This window comes from Aptenodytes patagonicus, chromosome Z (assembly GCF_965638725.1).
Source record: "Aptenodytes patagonicus chromosome Z, bAptPat1.pri.cur, whole genome shotgun sequence".
NCBI classification, from domain to species: Eukaryota; Metazoa; Chordata; class Aves; order Sphenisciformes; family Spheniscidae; genus Aptenodytes; species Aptenodytes patagonicus.
This window is the reverse complement of record NC_134982.1, coordinates 73,291,524-73,307,545: the sequence shown is the minus strand read 5'-3', so window position 1 is coordinate 73,307,545 and position 16,022 is coordinate 73,291,524.

Sequence of the window (16,022 nt, the reverse complement as noted above, 5' to 3'; positions counted from 1 at the left end):
TCAGCAGTTAAATGACTCTGACCTCTGACAACTTCTACCAGGGGCTGTTAGAATTAGGGTGGGCCTTCAAGATGAGTACAGATCACAACATACAGAAAACTACTGTGTGTGTAATTCCACTAATATTCAGCTACAACACCACTTCATGCATTTTTACATTTTTGTAAGACAGAGAATTATACAAAAAGACAGGTGAATTATTTGGCTGAAAGCTGTTGATGACTTCTGGGCCAGAACTAAATCACTGAAAATTTCCCTCCCACCTCCAAACATTTTATATTACACTCTAATTGTATTCATTATTAAGGGAAAGTGGTAAATAAAAACTGATGTAAAATAACCTGGTCCCATCTTTTCAAGAACATAGGCACCTGTTTTGAGTTTGCCAAACCAATGCTGTAGAAAGGTCTTAGAAACCAAGGTCTTCTCTTCCTTTTTTAATTATAATAACCACATGTGTAATTTCTTTTTGACCTGGGAACTCTGTCATCTAGTCACGATGAGAAACTCACAATGGGTATTACAGTGGCTTGGACCAGAAAAACAGTCAGTGAATCCTTTTCAAGCAATGAAGCATTAATATGGGCAAGCTGAAAGTCAGGAACTGAGGCAAAGAAATATAAAATCACTTTTCCCCAGTCAGTTGAAGAAGGCACAAGACAGGAAGGAACAACATCCAGCTCCCTCAAGCATAAGAGTAGCAGCCTAGCTTCTAACTCCCCAAGTCTTCTCCTTTCTCTGAGGCTTCTGCCAGGAAATTGCTGGCCACTGCCAGCTGTTTTGCTGTTCTCTGCAACTCTGACATCTGCATCAAAAACTTAATTAAGGCCAACTCAATTCACAGAGACCACATAAATGGCCAGCAGCTGCCAATAGTTCTCAGCCAGTACCAAAGAGGGATAGATTTGAAACAATGTTGGACGATGGCAAGTCCCTATATTGCATTAGTGGTTTCCTTAATTGGCTGTTAGTTTCACCAAAGTACCATGCTCTGCAATACCACTGCACATCTTTCCCTAGCTGCATTACTCCTTCATACAAGCATACCTGGGAACTTCTTTTGCCCAGTATTCAAAAGCACTGAAACACTTTAAGAGACCATAGATAAGAACATTTGTAATTAACAGCATACTTTGTGCATACTCATATCTTTAAATAAGGTTCAGCAAATTGTAGATGGATTAAAGCTCAGGATAATTTTTCCTTCACTCTGTATTCACTTGGTGCAGTAGCTATTCTGGTTAAATTATCCTTTCTGGTGTTTTTAATTTGAATCTGACAAGGTTCTGAGCTTTTGCCTCTGTGTGTGCATGAATTATGTCTACGATAAGTGTTTGTTTTCCTCACAAAATTGGGAGGCTGAATTAGTATTTATTAGATGGTAATAGGAACAAATGGCACAAAATATTTTAGGATGATGATTTAATACACAGTTCCATATATGCCACAAGTTGTAGCCCCTGATTGGTCCTTTGTTTTCAATTTCCAGAGTCCTTGGAATAGAAAAACAAAGTTCCACAGAACTAGTAATATTCACTTTGCCTATTGCAAAGGCACTTTGCCTTAATCAGTATGTGCAATTCTGTCAGCATGGAGCCTGTTGAAAGAAATACAACACAGTAGGCCTTGATGGAAGATAAGAAGGGACTTTGTCATTATCTATCAGGGTAAAAAGAGTAAATGTACCATTATCTATTATTATTATTATTATTATTATTATTATTATTATTATTATTATTATTATTATTATTATTATTTCTTCTTGTGATTAATATCCTATCTATTCAAAGGCAATGACTTTTGCTGGGACTTCATGTGTTATATAAAGTAAGATTCAGCAGGGGATCCCTAGCTTAGAGAAAGACCAAAAAAAGGTCAAAGTGTCTTTATTTTATAGTGGCACACATGCACGCATACACATCAGTTTCATGACCTGTTTTTATTTTCCCAAAAATCCACTTGGCAAGTATCATAATAGAGAGAAAATAAAAGTGATAGCAGCCCAAGGCTTTTCTTTTAAGACAAAAAGCTCAAATTTTTCAGAACAGCTGTCTTTTATAGGCTTTTTTTCCTTTATTATTTTATAAGAAACTGACGCTTGGATTATCATTTTTAGTGTATAGCTGAAACAGGCAGTTGTGCACACTGATCAGAACCAAGACAGCTTTGACTGGGCACAGGCATCCTCAGTGTGATTTTGTTGCGTATCAGGGAGAAATGAGCTACGAATGCCATCTGCTGGAGGAAAGGTTTGCCAGGCCAGGAAGCAATGCCTCACAACAGCTTTGGGTTGGGTAACAAATATCCCTGTCAACAAGACTTTGCAAATCATAAGAGTTTCCCTGAGCAGCCAGTCAGCTCTGTTAGCAGAAGCAAAAGTCAATGCTCATTTTGAGGGCAGAGGTCTGTTCCCCTTCATTTTCCTGCTCTTGTCTTTGAATCCAGTATTGCCCAATGAAGATTCAACATCTCTGCTGCTGTATGATGGGAACAGACTGGAGTAATAAGTAAAGAAGGGAAAATCAAAACAAGAGGAAACAAAATATATTGTTTTGGTCATGGTTAGGAGACAAAGACATGAACAACTCCTCTTTTCAGGCCAGTACCTTTCTGGTGACATAGGTCTGTCATCACACCCAGGTGGTTACCCTGAGGAGAACCAGGCTTTCTGGATTTACTGAATTACAGCTGGTCCAGAGTGTGATGGGTTGTTAAGGTGGCCACTAAAGCTTTATCCTGTAAAGGCAACTTTGAGATTTGCTGCTTTCTTTAGGAGCTGGACCGAAGTGCATCATGCTGGAAATTTCCAGGAGTTATGAACTAGTTTGGTCTAGTCAGCCAGGGTCCTTTTAAATCAGTAGAGAAATCAGGCTTTTACAGAGAAAGATATGTTCAAACAACTGTCATAGGATGGCACAAATAGCCCTGTAGGGTATTGACTAAAGACAGCAGGTGTAATCTATGCAAGTTGTTTAACTGATTTCAGCTATCTAGCTTGTACTCTAAAACAAATCCCACTCTACCAATCTTTCTCTCATTGAAATCAGTAGGATTTTGGGGGAGCTGACTGAAGTCACATAGTATTGTTTGATTAGTGTAAAAGCTACTATTACCCCATTCTTACTGGATAAATAACTTTGTTAATTTTATCTTTATAATGATGCTTTGCCATCTCAAAAGATGAGGACAAGGGCCTCAGCAGCCAGTGCTCCATGGGGTAGTTATGGTCATCATAGCTAACGTGGGAATTTGAGGTCCCTGCTCATCCTAACTGCCTTAGTCATAGAATAGTAGATTTGGGGATTGATCCATTCTGTAGCAGTAAATCCATATTCATTCAGTGAGAGGAAAGAGAGACGAAATCCAGGCACTCTACTGTGTTAAGAAAGATTCAGGCTTAAAGCTCACCTCTGAACTTAGAATCATAGAATCATTGAGGTTGGAAAAGACCTCTAAGATCATCAAGTCCAACCGTCAACCCAACACCACCACGCCCACTAAACCATGTCCCTAAGTGCCTCATCTACACGTCTTTTAAATATCTCCAGGGATGGGGACTCAACCACTGCCCTGGGCAGCCTGCTCCAATGTTTAACCACTCTTTCAGTAAAGAAATTTTTCCCCATGTCCAATCTGAACCTCCCCTGGCGCAACTTGAGGCCGTTTCCTCTCATCCTATCGCTAGTTACTTGGGAGAAGAGACCGACCCCCACCTCGCTACAACCTCCTTTCAGGGAGTTGTAGAGAGCGATGAGGTCTCCCCTGAGCCTCCTTTTCTCCAGGCTAAACAACCCCAGTTCCCTCAGCCGCTCCTCAGAAGACTTGAGCTCTCACTAGACCCCTCACCAGCCTCATTGCCCTTCTCTGGACACGCTCCAGCACCTCAACGTCCTTCTTGTAGTGAGGGGCCCAAAACTGAACACAGTATTCGAGGTGCGGCCTCACCAGTGCCGAGTACAGGGGCACGATCACTTCCCTACTCCTGCTGGCCACACTATTGCTGATACAGGCCAGGATGCCATTGGCCTTCTTGGCCGCCTGGGCACACTGCTGGCTCATGTTGAGCCGGCTGTCGACCAGCACCCCCAGGTCCTTCTCTGCTGGGCAGCTTTCCAGCCACTCTTCCCCAAGCCTGTAGCGCTGCATGGGGTTTGTTGTGGCCGAAATGCAGGACCCGGCACTTGGCCTTGTTGAACCTCATACAGTTGGCCTCGGCCCATCAATCCAGCCTGTCCAGGTCCCTCTGCAGAGCCTTCCTACCCTCGAGCAGATCAACACTCCCGCCCAACTTGGTGTCGTCTGCAAACTGACTGAGGGTGCCCTCGATCCCCTCATCCAGATCATCGATAAAGATATTGAACAAGACCAGCCCCAAAACTGAGCCCTGGGGAACACCGCTCGTGACCGGCCGCCAACTGGATTGAACTCCATTCACCACAACTCTCTGGGCCCGGCCATCCAGCCAGTTTTTGACCCAGCGCACAGTACACCTGTCTAAGCTGTGAGTCGCCAGCTTCTCGAGGAGAATGCTGTGGGAGACGGTGTCAAAGGCCTTACTGAAGTCCAGGTAGACCACATCCACAGCCTTTCCCTCATCCACTAGGCGGGTCACCTGGTCATAGAAGGAGAGCAGGTTGGTCAAGCAGGACCTGCCTCTCATGAACCCGTGCTGGCTGGGCCGGATCCCCTGGTTGTCCCGCATGTGCCTTGTGAGTGCCCTCAACATGAACCGCTCCATAATCTTCCCCAGCACCGAGGTCAGGCTGACAGGCCTGTACTTCCCCGGATCCTCCTTCCCACCCTTCTTGTAGATGGGCATCACATTGGCAAGCCTCCAGTCGTCCGGGACCTCCCCCGTTAACCAGGACTGCTGATAAATGATGGAGGGTGGCTTGGCGAGCTCCTCCGCCAGCTCCCTCAGCACTCTCGGGTGGATCCCATCCGGCCCCATAGACTTGTGAGTGTCCAGGTGGCGTAGCAGGTCATTGACTGCTTCCTCTTGGATTACGGGGGGTTCATCCTGCTCGCCGTCCCTGTCTTCCAGCTCGGGGGGCTGAGTACCCTGAGGATAACTGGTCTGCCTGTTAAAGACTGAGGCAAAGAAGGCATTAACTACCTCAGCCTTTTCCTCATCCTCAGTGACAATGTTCCCCCCCGCATCCAATAAAGGATGGAGATTCTCCTTGGCTCTCTTCTTGTCATTAATATATTTGTAAAAACATTTTTTGTTGTCTCTTAATACTTCTGATCTTTACAATCCAGGGGAGCTCCCTCTTTCTCCCTGCTTTTCTGCACTTCAAGTCTCCCCACCCAAGACCCTTGAGCTCCCCCCACCCTAAATCCAGTCTGGATCACACAAGTCTTCCCCACTGACTAATATTATTCAGCTAAAAATTCATTGAACCATTCCTCTTTACCTGCACGTAACTATGGACAAAATGCTAACTAGCCCAAAGTAGCAAAGCTTCAGTGATTTCAGCATTGGTCCAGTGGCTCCTATGCAGGGATTTCAAAACATGAATATAAACATGTGTGCTCTCCAGATCTGAGCACACAATGAGAGAAGAGAGGAAGGAGTGATCAGTACATTTCAGCCGTTTTCTTAAGAGCAGCAGAGGGCTGAATCTTGTCCTGATGTGCTGTAGTGATTGCTTGCTCAGCAGGAGGTCTCAAGAGCTGTGTAAGATACCATGAAGCCCCCAGGTAGAGGTGAAAGTCAGCCTCGCTTGAATTAAAGGTGGAAAAAGAGTGGTTTATAACACCTCTACCAATAATGAAAAAAACAAAAAGGAAACAAAGCTCTAAAGGATTAAGATAGATGAAAAATGAGGGGAAAGGTGAGACTATCTGTCCTAGGGATATGAAGCAGTATATTAATCTTACCTATGCTAAGTCAGCACGGACAACTTGTTCAGCCTACCAATTAGCCTCAGGTTTGGTCTGATGATTGATGCAGCTCTGCTGCTATCCCAGTCAACCATCCAACACCTACCTCTCAGCTCCCATTTGGGGTAGTTCGACCTTTTTCCTCCAAATACTGTTATGCAGCAAGGCTGTCCTAAAATGAATCCATCCAAAGATAAAATGTAGTACTGAAGGTACTGGGTTTTTTCGGACATTCAGATTCAGTGAAAGAAGCCAGTTATGCTCTTTTACATATTTAAGAGAGCTACAAACAGAGAAGCTGCCTAAGGCTGATAGCAGATCAGAGCTAGGTCATACAGAGGTTGAAGTATTTCACTGATTGTAAGTAGACAGGCCAAGCTCTGAGTTTTATGGCATGTGTATTTTAGCTAAGAAAAAGTATGAAGCAAGCGTTACAAATCCTGTTCCTGAAGGCAGAGTTTACTGCCTTCTGGACAACCATTTGGATTAAAGGCAAGGATGCTATTTGTTTCTGCTTTGTTGAAGAAAAGAAGGTTTCATATATGATTTAGTAATTACACAGAAATACAAAGAAAATCTGTACACAATTTATGCACGATCCTCATTCTAGTAGAAGCAAATAACTCTGTGAGGTCTCCTATAATAACTATATCCTTTTGTTACCAAAAATTGCATTAAGAATTTAAAAAATTATAGAAAAGACCAAATGCACACTATGAAAATAATTTCATTCATTAAGAGCAGTTCTTGTTACACAGTCAAGACTTTTATTATCTTTACAGCTGAGTGAAAAACAGACACGTTGTTGAAGGATAATGAAAAGTCAGCACTTTTCTTATAAATATTTTAAAATGTGAGCAGGTTTTTTCCTTCTACTTCACAAAAACTGTTCTTTTTCATGCAGAAATAGGGAGAAGATGTCCAAAAGTTTACAGAGCTTTGTAATAACCCTTCTGATGAGATTCTTGATGTCTTTATACTGTGCATATGATCTAGTTGTGAACATTCTCCACCAGCCACTGGTTATTAGCTGATCTATAGTTAGCAAATGAAGTCACTAAGTCTCTAATTAACCACTGCGACACTTTGAATCAGTACATACATATATGCACACACATTCGCACTTCATTTTTTGTTCCACACGCTTATTTTATTATTGGCTCTTTAATGGATGTGACTCTCAATTCAGTTCTTTCTACTCCCTTCACCATAAATGATGTGTGTAAACACAAGGTTTAAATTCTTCTTTCTCTATCACTACCTTCATTTAGCCCTCTCCTAGTGAGATACTTCCATCAGTGTGCCATGAACTTCAGAGGATTTACACAAAGTTTGGCTGTAAAACTTCTCAATGAGATATGGCTGAATTAAATGAAGATTTTTACACCCTCTATGAGAAACCAAGGTGTCTAAAAACTCCTCTTCTTTTGTTCTGTGATGAGCTGGCCTGTAAGATCAAATTCAACTACATAACTGTGAAGCTGGACTGACTGCTTCTGCATATAAAACAAATTTAAAATGAAGCTGCCGAGCAAGAAACATTTCTCCATTTTGAGGTGTTCAAGTACAAATTGGTACCAGGCAGAAGGTGACATGTAAACCCACACTGAACAGTGTCGTGATCAAAAGTTAAAGACTGCACGTGAAAAAACCTTTGGATGAAGAAAAAGTGAGACAAAACCTCATGTTGATGCACCACATCAAAAGATTCATCATTCAGACCAGAGCCACATTTACCTGTTCTGCCTCTCATTTTGGTCTCTGCATAAACACCCTGGTAGCTGTGGTTATCAGTTTGCCATCTGATCCAAAACGGTTCCAGGTTATTAGCCAACAGCACACACCTCACAGCTCCTTTCTTTTCTTGGCCTTTATGGATTTAAAAGGGATGTGCAAAATCCAAACAGCAGAGGCTAAAACAGAACATAAGTATGAGTTCACATCTGCTTACCTGAGACTCCTGTTGCTGCTAATGGTGCACTTTTTTTTGGGCCAGAGGTACTCTTTTCCTAACTGCATACATAACATTAAAAGCACCCAAAAGTAAGATAAAAGCATACATTCAAATCAGCATCGTATATACATTTACTTATTAATTTCAGTGCAAGTAATATTAAAAGAAGATTCAATGCAGCAAGTTAGGGGTCCTAACACTATAGTCCCAAGAACATCTAGTAGAAAGGAAAGTATGGGCACCCAGCGAATAGCAAAAATGTAGCTCTACTTCTCGTTCAAGTAATTCTCCCAAACCTCTCTTCCCTGTCATTGTCCCATCTTTTGTTCTCTTTATAAGTCACAAATTGTAAGACTTTAAAAGTATTTTAAAAAGTCTTTTAAAGGCTTTAAAATTATATAAAAGTATTTAAAATTCATTCTCATTTGTTAAAAAAAAAGGTCCTTAAAAGCAGAAAAAGACTGACTGAAGCATTTAACAAAGGTAACACAAGTTTTGTATTTGTGGAATAATTTTAACTCAGAAGGAGCTTAACTGAGACTGTAAGGAGTCTAAGGAAGCATATAAGGACAGAGCAGGTGATCTCCTGGCTAACACAAACAAGCAAAAGCCAGCTGAAGTCAGCAGAGCCACTTCACATCCCACCAACTGAGTTTCCCTCTCTAGCCACTATTATGAAAGTCCATAGGGCAATTGTAATTACAGCAGTTGATACAAGAATCCCTAGAATAATGTAGCATCTGATCTTGAATGAAATGCTGCAAAATGCTGCCTGAGGAACAAGAAGTGACTGGGGGTTTGTTTGTGTGTTGCCTTGCATGACAGCTAACATTCATTCTCAAATGTATCATTAGCTGAAGTTCGCTCAGGACAAAAAGATGTCTTCATTTTAAGAGCAGCAGAAACCTTTTAAACAGTGAGATGAAGCATTAGGTTATGCTTGTCCCTGATTGCGGAAGCCAAGTGGGAGGTACCATAACGAAGGTGGACCTCATCAGAAGGTGGTTGCTTTGTGAGATACATCTGATCCCCCAGAGTGATACACATTTAGCCCCAGGGGCTGCTGAAAAACAACATCCTTTCCAACACCCCTTCGCAGCCAAGGCACCACACTTCCAAAGCTAAATCAGAGGCTGCAGTGCAACTGATGCCAACTGATTAAGATGTTTATTGATTAATGAGCAAACCATGAGGAAATTGGTAGAGCAGGAAAAGAATAAATGATCTCTGCAATCATAACAATTATATAATAACACAGACTATTATGCTTGACTATAAAGCTGTTAATTACAACTCTTAAGTCTAATGGATCACATACCTAAGTGCTACTGAATTACAGTTCTGTAAGTATGGAGGTGCAAATCTATTTCTCTCTACACCAAGTCCGGACAGCACGTCCATAGAGCAGGAGGTCCTTCTGGCATCCTGATGAGCTGGGACATGCAAGTCAGCATCACTGCTGGCTGTTGGCATCCACACTCCTCCCAGTTAAGATCCACCCTTTTAATTCTTTTTTTCCTACCTAATTTTAAAACTTATTCCCTATTCTTTCTGAGTTCAGACTCACATTTTTGCAATCCTTGCACCCTCACTCTCCCTCCAAAATCCTCCCAATAGCATATTCCTATTTGCATTTTCCTTATTTCTCCCAGTTTTGGTACACTACCCAAATTTCTTATTTCTAGTACCGTTTCCTAGCCAACATTGGCCTTATTGACAGGATTACTTCAGTATAAGTGGCTTTGTGCCCAGAGTCCCCCCACCATTGTCCATCTCAGACTGACGAAATTTTGTTTACCTTGTTCAGTTCTTGAACAATTACTTTACTTTAGCCTTGATTCCCCTGCCTAGCTCCTGTTAAGCACAAGCAGGTTGTCATTATATGCACCAACAGCTTACATACCAAGGCAGCAGAGTAACTTGGTTTTGCACACTTCTGCTGTGGGCTACCACAGGTCCTCAGTAGGACCTTGGCTGCTGTGGAGCTGTGTGCCCCATGGGACCTCTGCTACACACACATACACAAAACTGTTTGGGCTTGGTCAACTGCAACAGCAATAACCACTCAGCCTTGAAAAGAAGCAACAATCTTCTCAATATATTTCTGTCACTGTAACTTAATTAAGACCTTCATCACCATCCTCTCCAAGCAAAGCTCAGGGGCTCTCCAGGCTGTGAAGATGATCTTCAAAGACTGAAGATATTTCTCACTTTGCACCCTGTTCATGTGGCAGGATTTTTCTCCTTTCCCTCAAAAGAGGTCACCAAATCAGTCTTTCTTCCACCAGCTATCTCAATTTTGCTCTGGATCAGTAGCTCACCAATGAATTATTATTCTTTATAGGCTTTCTTTACTCTAAAATTAGGATGGTCAAGCTTTGCTTGGGTTGGGTGTTTTTTTCCTTCTGAATTTATCTTTCTTAAGCATGCAGACTTCATTTTTAAAATAAGATTTTAAAGTGCTCATTTTCCTAAGGCATCAGTAAATAACACTGTATTATTTCATGGTCTGGTTTGCTCAGATTGAGTTTTGCAGTTGGAAACTGCCTTATGCCTATATGATCCCTGAATTACACTTTAAAAGGCTATTAAATTTATTTTATTACTGCATAGAAGAAAAAGATTATTTCTTTTTTTTTAAAAAAAACACCCTTTGGCACAGTTTTCCTTTAAATTCAGGATAACTTCTTGGTGGACAGAGCAAAACAATATAACTAAAATGATCCCCTTTCCTGTGCAACCTCTTTGTTTAGTGCTAGAGGAAAACATTCAGCTTGGAAACATGCATTATGTGTGTTCCATACACCAGATTTCTTCTTCTTTTCTCCTAGGTAGTTATCACACCCATGTAATCTCTGGCAAAATTCTGGGTTGTGTGTTTGTTAATTTTGCTATAGAAGTAAGATATCCCACAGCTTTTGTCTTGCAGAAATAAGTTGCCTCCCCTCCTCCCCAAAATCCCAAATAGCACAGAAGTGTTTTCTCTTGCTGTGCCAGAGAAGAATCTTTGTGCTCATACTGCAAAGTGCATAGTATGCGCATCTCAGTACACATCTTTGTTCAAGCTAGAGATGTTTCTGATGGCACTGGCTGTATCTAAACAAGGGGATGCAGGAGTGTTTCCCAGAGCCCAAATCCAGAAACATGCCCCACCTGTGTCCCAGCTGTGAGATGGAAACACTCTTGTGCTGTATGCTAATGGTTCCTATGGAAAGTATACACAGGCTGCATGGGAGCCTGTACATGCTTTAGCAAGTCTTTGGTCTGAATCCCTGGCAAAACTAGACCTGAAGGTGCATTACAACATACAGTAAAAAGTTGGTACCAACTCTGAGTTTCTGATTCTTGTCTATCAATTGGGATCATGTTAGGATGCCAGGTGAGCCAGGGCTTTGAGACTGATCTAGGTAAACTTCCTCCTACAGCCTACTTCCCCCAGAACGCAAAATGCTTTTTAGTTCAGTAAACCAGGTTTTGTTAAAATATGATTTAGGAAAATTCACCTTGTAAGGAAAGCCAGAACAATTAGGTCAGATAGTAGAAATACAAAGGGTTCACACACAACTCTTCTGCCAGCATTGTCCTTGCTTCTTCAGTAGGTTTATTGCAGGTTTGAGCTGGATCACAATGCCCACTTTGCTCTGGTGCCTGGGGAGACCCTACCTTTCCTGGTCAAGACCTCCATGGTCTGTCTCTAACCCTCTTGTTGTCCACCACAGCCCGTGACCCACAGAAATTCCCCTTGTCTGGACAGGCTCAATTTGTTTCCTCAGGGTGGCACGGTCTCCTTCCCCTGGCAATGACCTTTTCCAGATCCAGACATTCTTCCTAGAGGAGCATAATATATAACTAAGACTGCAAAAAAGGATTACCATCAGCCCCAGTGTTTCTGCACTCACAGTCTGCTAGAGCTACTGAGACTGTGTTAATCTCGCCTGAACCCATCTCAAATGGTGACCACTTGCAGCTCAGCTGCAGTGCAGGGTTGTGTAACCAGTACTGAGAGGAGGTGCGTGTGACCTTCTTGGCCTTTGTTGTTTCTTTATTCCTGTATGCCATATCTGCAGTGCAAAAGGGAATATTTTTCTGGAGTTCAGAAACTGGGAGTTAGATCAATTTTGTTCATGAAAAATCAGACCTTAGAAAACAACTTGGTAACATAGAACTTGTGCAGGGCCATGTTCTCCTGCTCTTGTAGTGCCGCATGAAGTGCTACCACAGTTTAGAGTGACCCAGGCTGGCACCAGCAGTCACACCCTTTGCTTTCCCCTCTGCTGCCTGTACATTCTCGTCCCCTCCTTGTTTCTCAGTTTGGCCCACAGGTGAGTTGCTTGCACAAGATAAAACATTGGAGAAAATAAACCCTTCCAAAACAGAAGTGAACAGACAGGACAACAGCACTAACATAAACAGAGAAGTCATGGGACTGCAGGAAGCACCACGAAGCCAAACATTCAATCCTTTGTTCAGTTCTCCCTCTCTTGCCTGTCTCTTTCCAGTCCTCATCTTTCCTGTTATCCCTGTTACCTTTATTTCCTGCAGGTCTGAAGAACGGACTTTCTTTTTATTCTTTAAAGTTTGTTTCCTCTTTGGAAACAGTCTGGGACAATTGTTTCATAGCTGGATGAGCAATCAGTTCTACCACCAAAATAGTTACTGTAAGCTAAGCTCAGATGAGGAGTTGGGTAGTGCACTGCTGACAAAGGAACAGGTAGTATAAAGATCTCACTAAGGAGTGGAAGCAGCACAACTGTAAAACTTTTCTGGCTAGCCAGCACTAGCAATGTTTGTTGTCTACAGGGTCTGGTTTCCAGAAAGAAAAGATGACAAGAGAAATGATGACTAGCAATTCCTTTTGTAATGAGCAATAAATTTCATTTTTATTTAACAACAGCAGACCTACTCTGTTTTGCAAGAATTACCAAAATGATTCTGATATTTTATCTCAGTAGGTGGAAGTACAAACATGTCATTTCACACAATAAAAACTCAGGTGGACTAACCAGGCTAATGGTAATCATTACTAGCTTCACACAGCTGGAGACGATGTACTAGGTTTTTTTCCAGTATATACATTTGCTGAACATAGGAGTATTTGTTAGGGAAGGAATGAGTTGCAGCAGAGTTCATCTTAGGTCTTTATTCAATTGCATACATTAATTAAGTCCAACATGAGATAGAGCAGCCAAGAAGCACACTTGACATGCCACTTTTCAGACAGGAAAGCAATGCAAGCATGCATTGCACTCTGTCATTTCCAAAAGGACTTCTTAAAAAACTGTATGCTCCCAAAATAGTAATTGTGGTGAAGATTAGGTTCAAAGTGAAAAAAAAGCCATAAGTAATTTCAGTGAGTTAATTTATGAAGACCTTAACATTATCCCAGCAATTTCAGTGATCTGCCCCTCATAAACACATATGTGCTCCACAAGGATTTCTTTCATCATCCAGGGACTGCACAGACCGTGTAACCCAGCCTAACCCACACTGTCTTTTTTCCCCAGCCAGTTCAGAATCACAGTATCACAGAATGGCTGAGCAAACAGAAAGTTTGTTCCCTGGAGGAACAATTCCATGGAGGAAGTACAAGAAAGAGTTTGCATACAGGTTTACCTTCTTTTATGCACTGGGGAGGCATAATCCACTTGTAGATATCCCAAGACTAAAGCTTACTCAAAGCCAGAGATTAGAAAAAATAAATATGTAGCTCCTGGCCTAATGCAGTTAAGATATGAAAGGCAAAACAGGTACAAAATCAATGGATGAAAAATGTATACTTCAAGGATTTATTACAGTTTAGTAGATACTGCAAGAGCTTCCAAATAAGGAGCAGGAGGACCCTGACTCATGTCTTTAATGTAAGAGTAAGAATAGCTCTCTTGCAAACACTGAAGTGAAAGAGAATTTGCTGAGCTTTTCTCAGACTTGTCACAAAAAAATTATTCTCTGAAAAGCAATAAATTTAGAAATTTAAAGCTTGGGATTTTTTTGCTAGAGCCATAAGAGAACACACAAGACTGAGAAGAAAAGGAGACGCATAACATCAGGTATTCTGTTCACAGGAATAGCTATTTTTCCTTTGACTTTGGAGAAGCTACCTCACTCCGTAGCAGCTATGAATCTACAGCATATTTTTCAGCTGTCTTATGTTCTTACGTAGGGTCTGAGTTTGATTCATTTAGTGGTCCCCACTGTGGAAGCAAGGAGCGGAAGTGAAGGGACTGTGTAGGCTCAGGGCACCACAGTGGACTTGAGACAGATGGGGATGTAACTTCTCAAGGTGTACCCTAACACCTGCTCTGCTTTCCAGTAGAGCTGGAATAATTGGCCAGTCAGGACTCCAGGAGAACTGACATTACAATGAATAAAAAACCAGCACTGTTCTTTCATCCCCAAGCTGCCTATAAAATGTTATTCTTATTAAAATATTTTCTGTACCCATTGTAACACACTGCAACTGACATGAGAAGAAAGTGATCTCAGATAACACAAAGACAAAATACCACAATCACCAGGTGTAATGGCACCTGTAATAACACCATTTTGAAGAAGAACAATTGTATAGAATGACATTATATTTCCCTCTAATGTTGGCTTTCCTCTTCAGACAATATATACCTTCTGCATGTTAAGTATGAATAGAGGAGTTATTGAGAAAAATAAAGGTAGGTGCCATGAATTGTTAACAACTGCTTTTGTTCACCTGCCAGGAAGAAATCTAATCTCTAAAACTTTGCAAAAAGGCCCTGGGAGTTACTAATGCCTAGTCCAGCACATACTTTTGGGGAAAAAAAAAAAATGTGTATATATATATTCCTCTGCTTCTGTATGAAGTCTGTACAATAATAAGAATACGGTTCCTTGCATACTTATTATTTTAATTCAACAAAAGTGTAATTTTCAGTGGGAGTCTAAGCTGATTAAAGAGAAATATATTTGGTTACTACTAGCCCAAGCAAAAAAAAACAAACCATTAACAGTTACACTTTACCTATGAGGATTGCATTTTTATGGTTGCACCAAAAATAATGATTGCCCTGACAGTGTTATGCAGTGTCAGAGAATACACTTAAACTGCACTGTTTTAATATTTCTGAAACCCCAGTTTTAGAATTGCTTGTCAGTCAGAAAAAATTCCCAGTATCATCTATGAGCTTTAGGGCACATATTGCAAAAAGGAATTTTAAAATAATAAAAATGTTACCAAAGCAGTTGATAGTATATAAGTTTGAAGACAAGCATTTGTGTTCCTATCACAGTCAGTGATCAAAACATGATTGAATTCACAGGTACAGCATAAAAATGAGAGCTCAGTTCCTGAAAGACCAGATAGTGCACTAGAAATGTTGGCATGCTAGGATACAAAAAACTGCAGCCTAGTGGATCCAGCCTAGTGGATCCATATAGTCTGCTCAGTTTAGGTTTCCTCCTTCCTTTTCTTCTGGGCAAAAAGCAGTGTCATTGACTGGATGATATTTGGGTACTTAAACTTTCAGATCCTCTTCAGTACAGCTGTTCTAGAAATGTTTAGCAAACTTTTCTTAGAAAATGCAGATACAAAATGCAATTTGTTCAAGCAAACTTTTCCTAGAAATATGAAATTTTGATTAAATGTCTGTAAGGATGGAACTTGTGAGAGCAAGTGAGCCATTTGCTTGCTACATGAGCCGCATCAACATAGTCCAAAAGAACAGCGCCTGTGTGTACTTCACTGAAGGAGAACACTCCAGTCTCTTAATCTTTGAATCTCCTCAGTCAAACATCAGCAGTTTCAGAAAGGAAAATTTAAAAAAAAAAAAAAATTGGAAGATTTTTATATTCTTCCAATGTAAAGCTTGGTAAAAGTCTCCTTGGGATGGGAATGTGCAGATCTGTTTGTGAGAAATTCTGCCCTCCCAACCAACTCTTTTCAGGTGAAAGCACTGAAGTATAAAATTACCAAACATAAAACCAAAATTAAGCTTGCTCCTTTTCCACTGAATATGTTCTTATCCTACTGATCTATTTTTCCAGATTTCATGTGTGCCCCAATTTCCTGTCCCTTCTTCTGCTCTGCCCACTAGTCTCTCTTGTCACTTACCAGAGGAGTATGGACAGCATAACTCAGCTTTGTGTCTCCCATGCTTTCTCCAGAAATAAAAAGACTCACAGCTTTACCATCTGATCTCTCAGTCCCCTACAA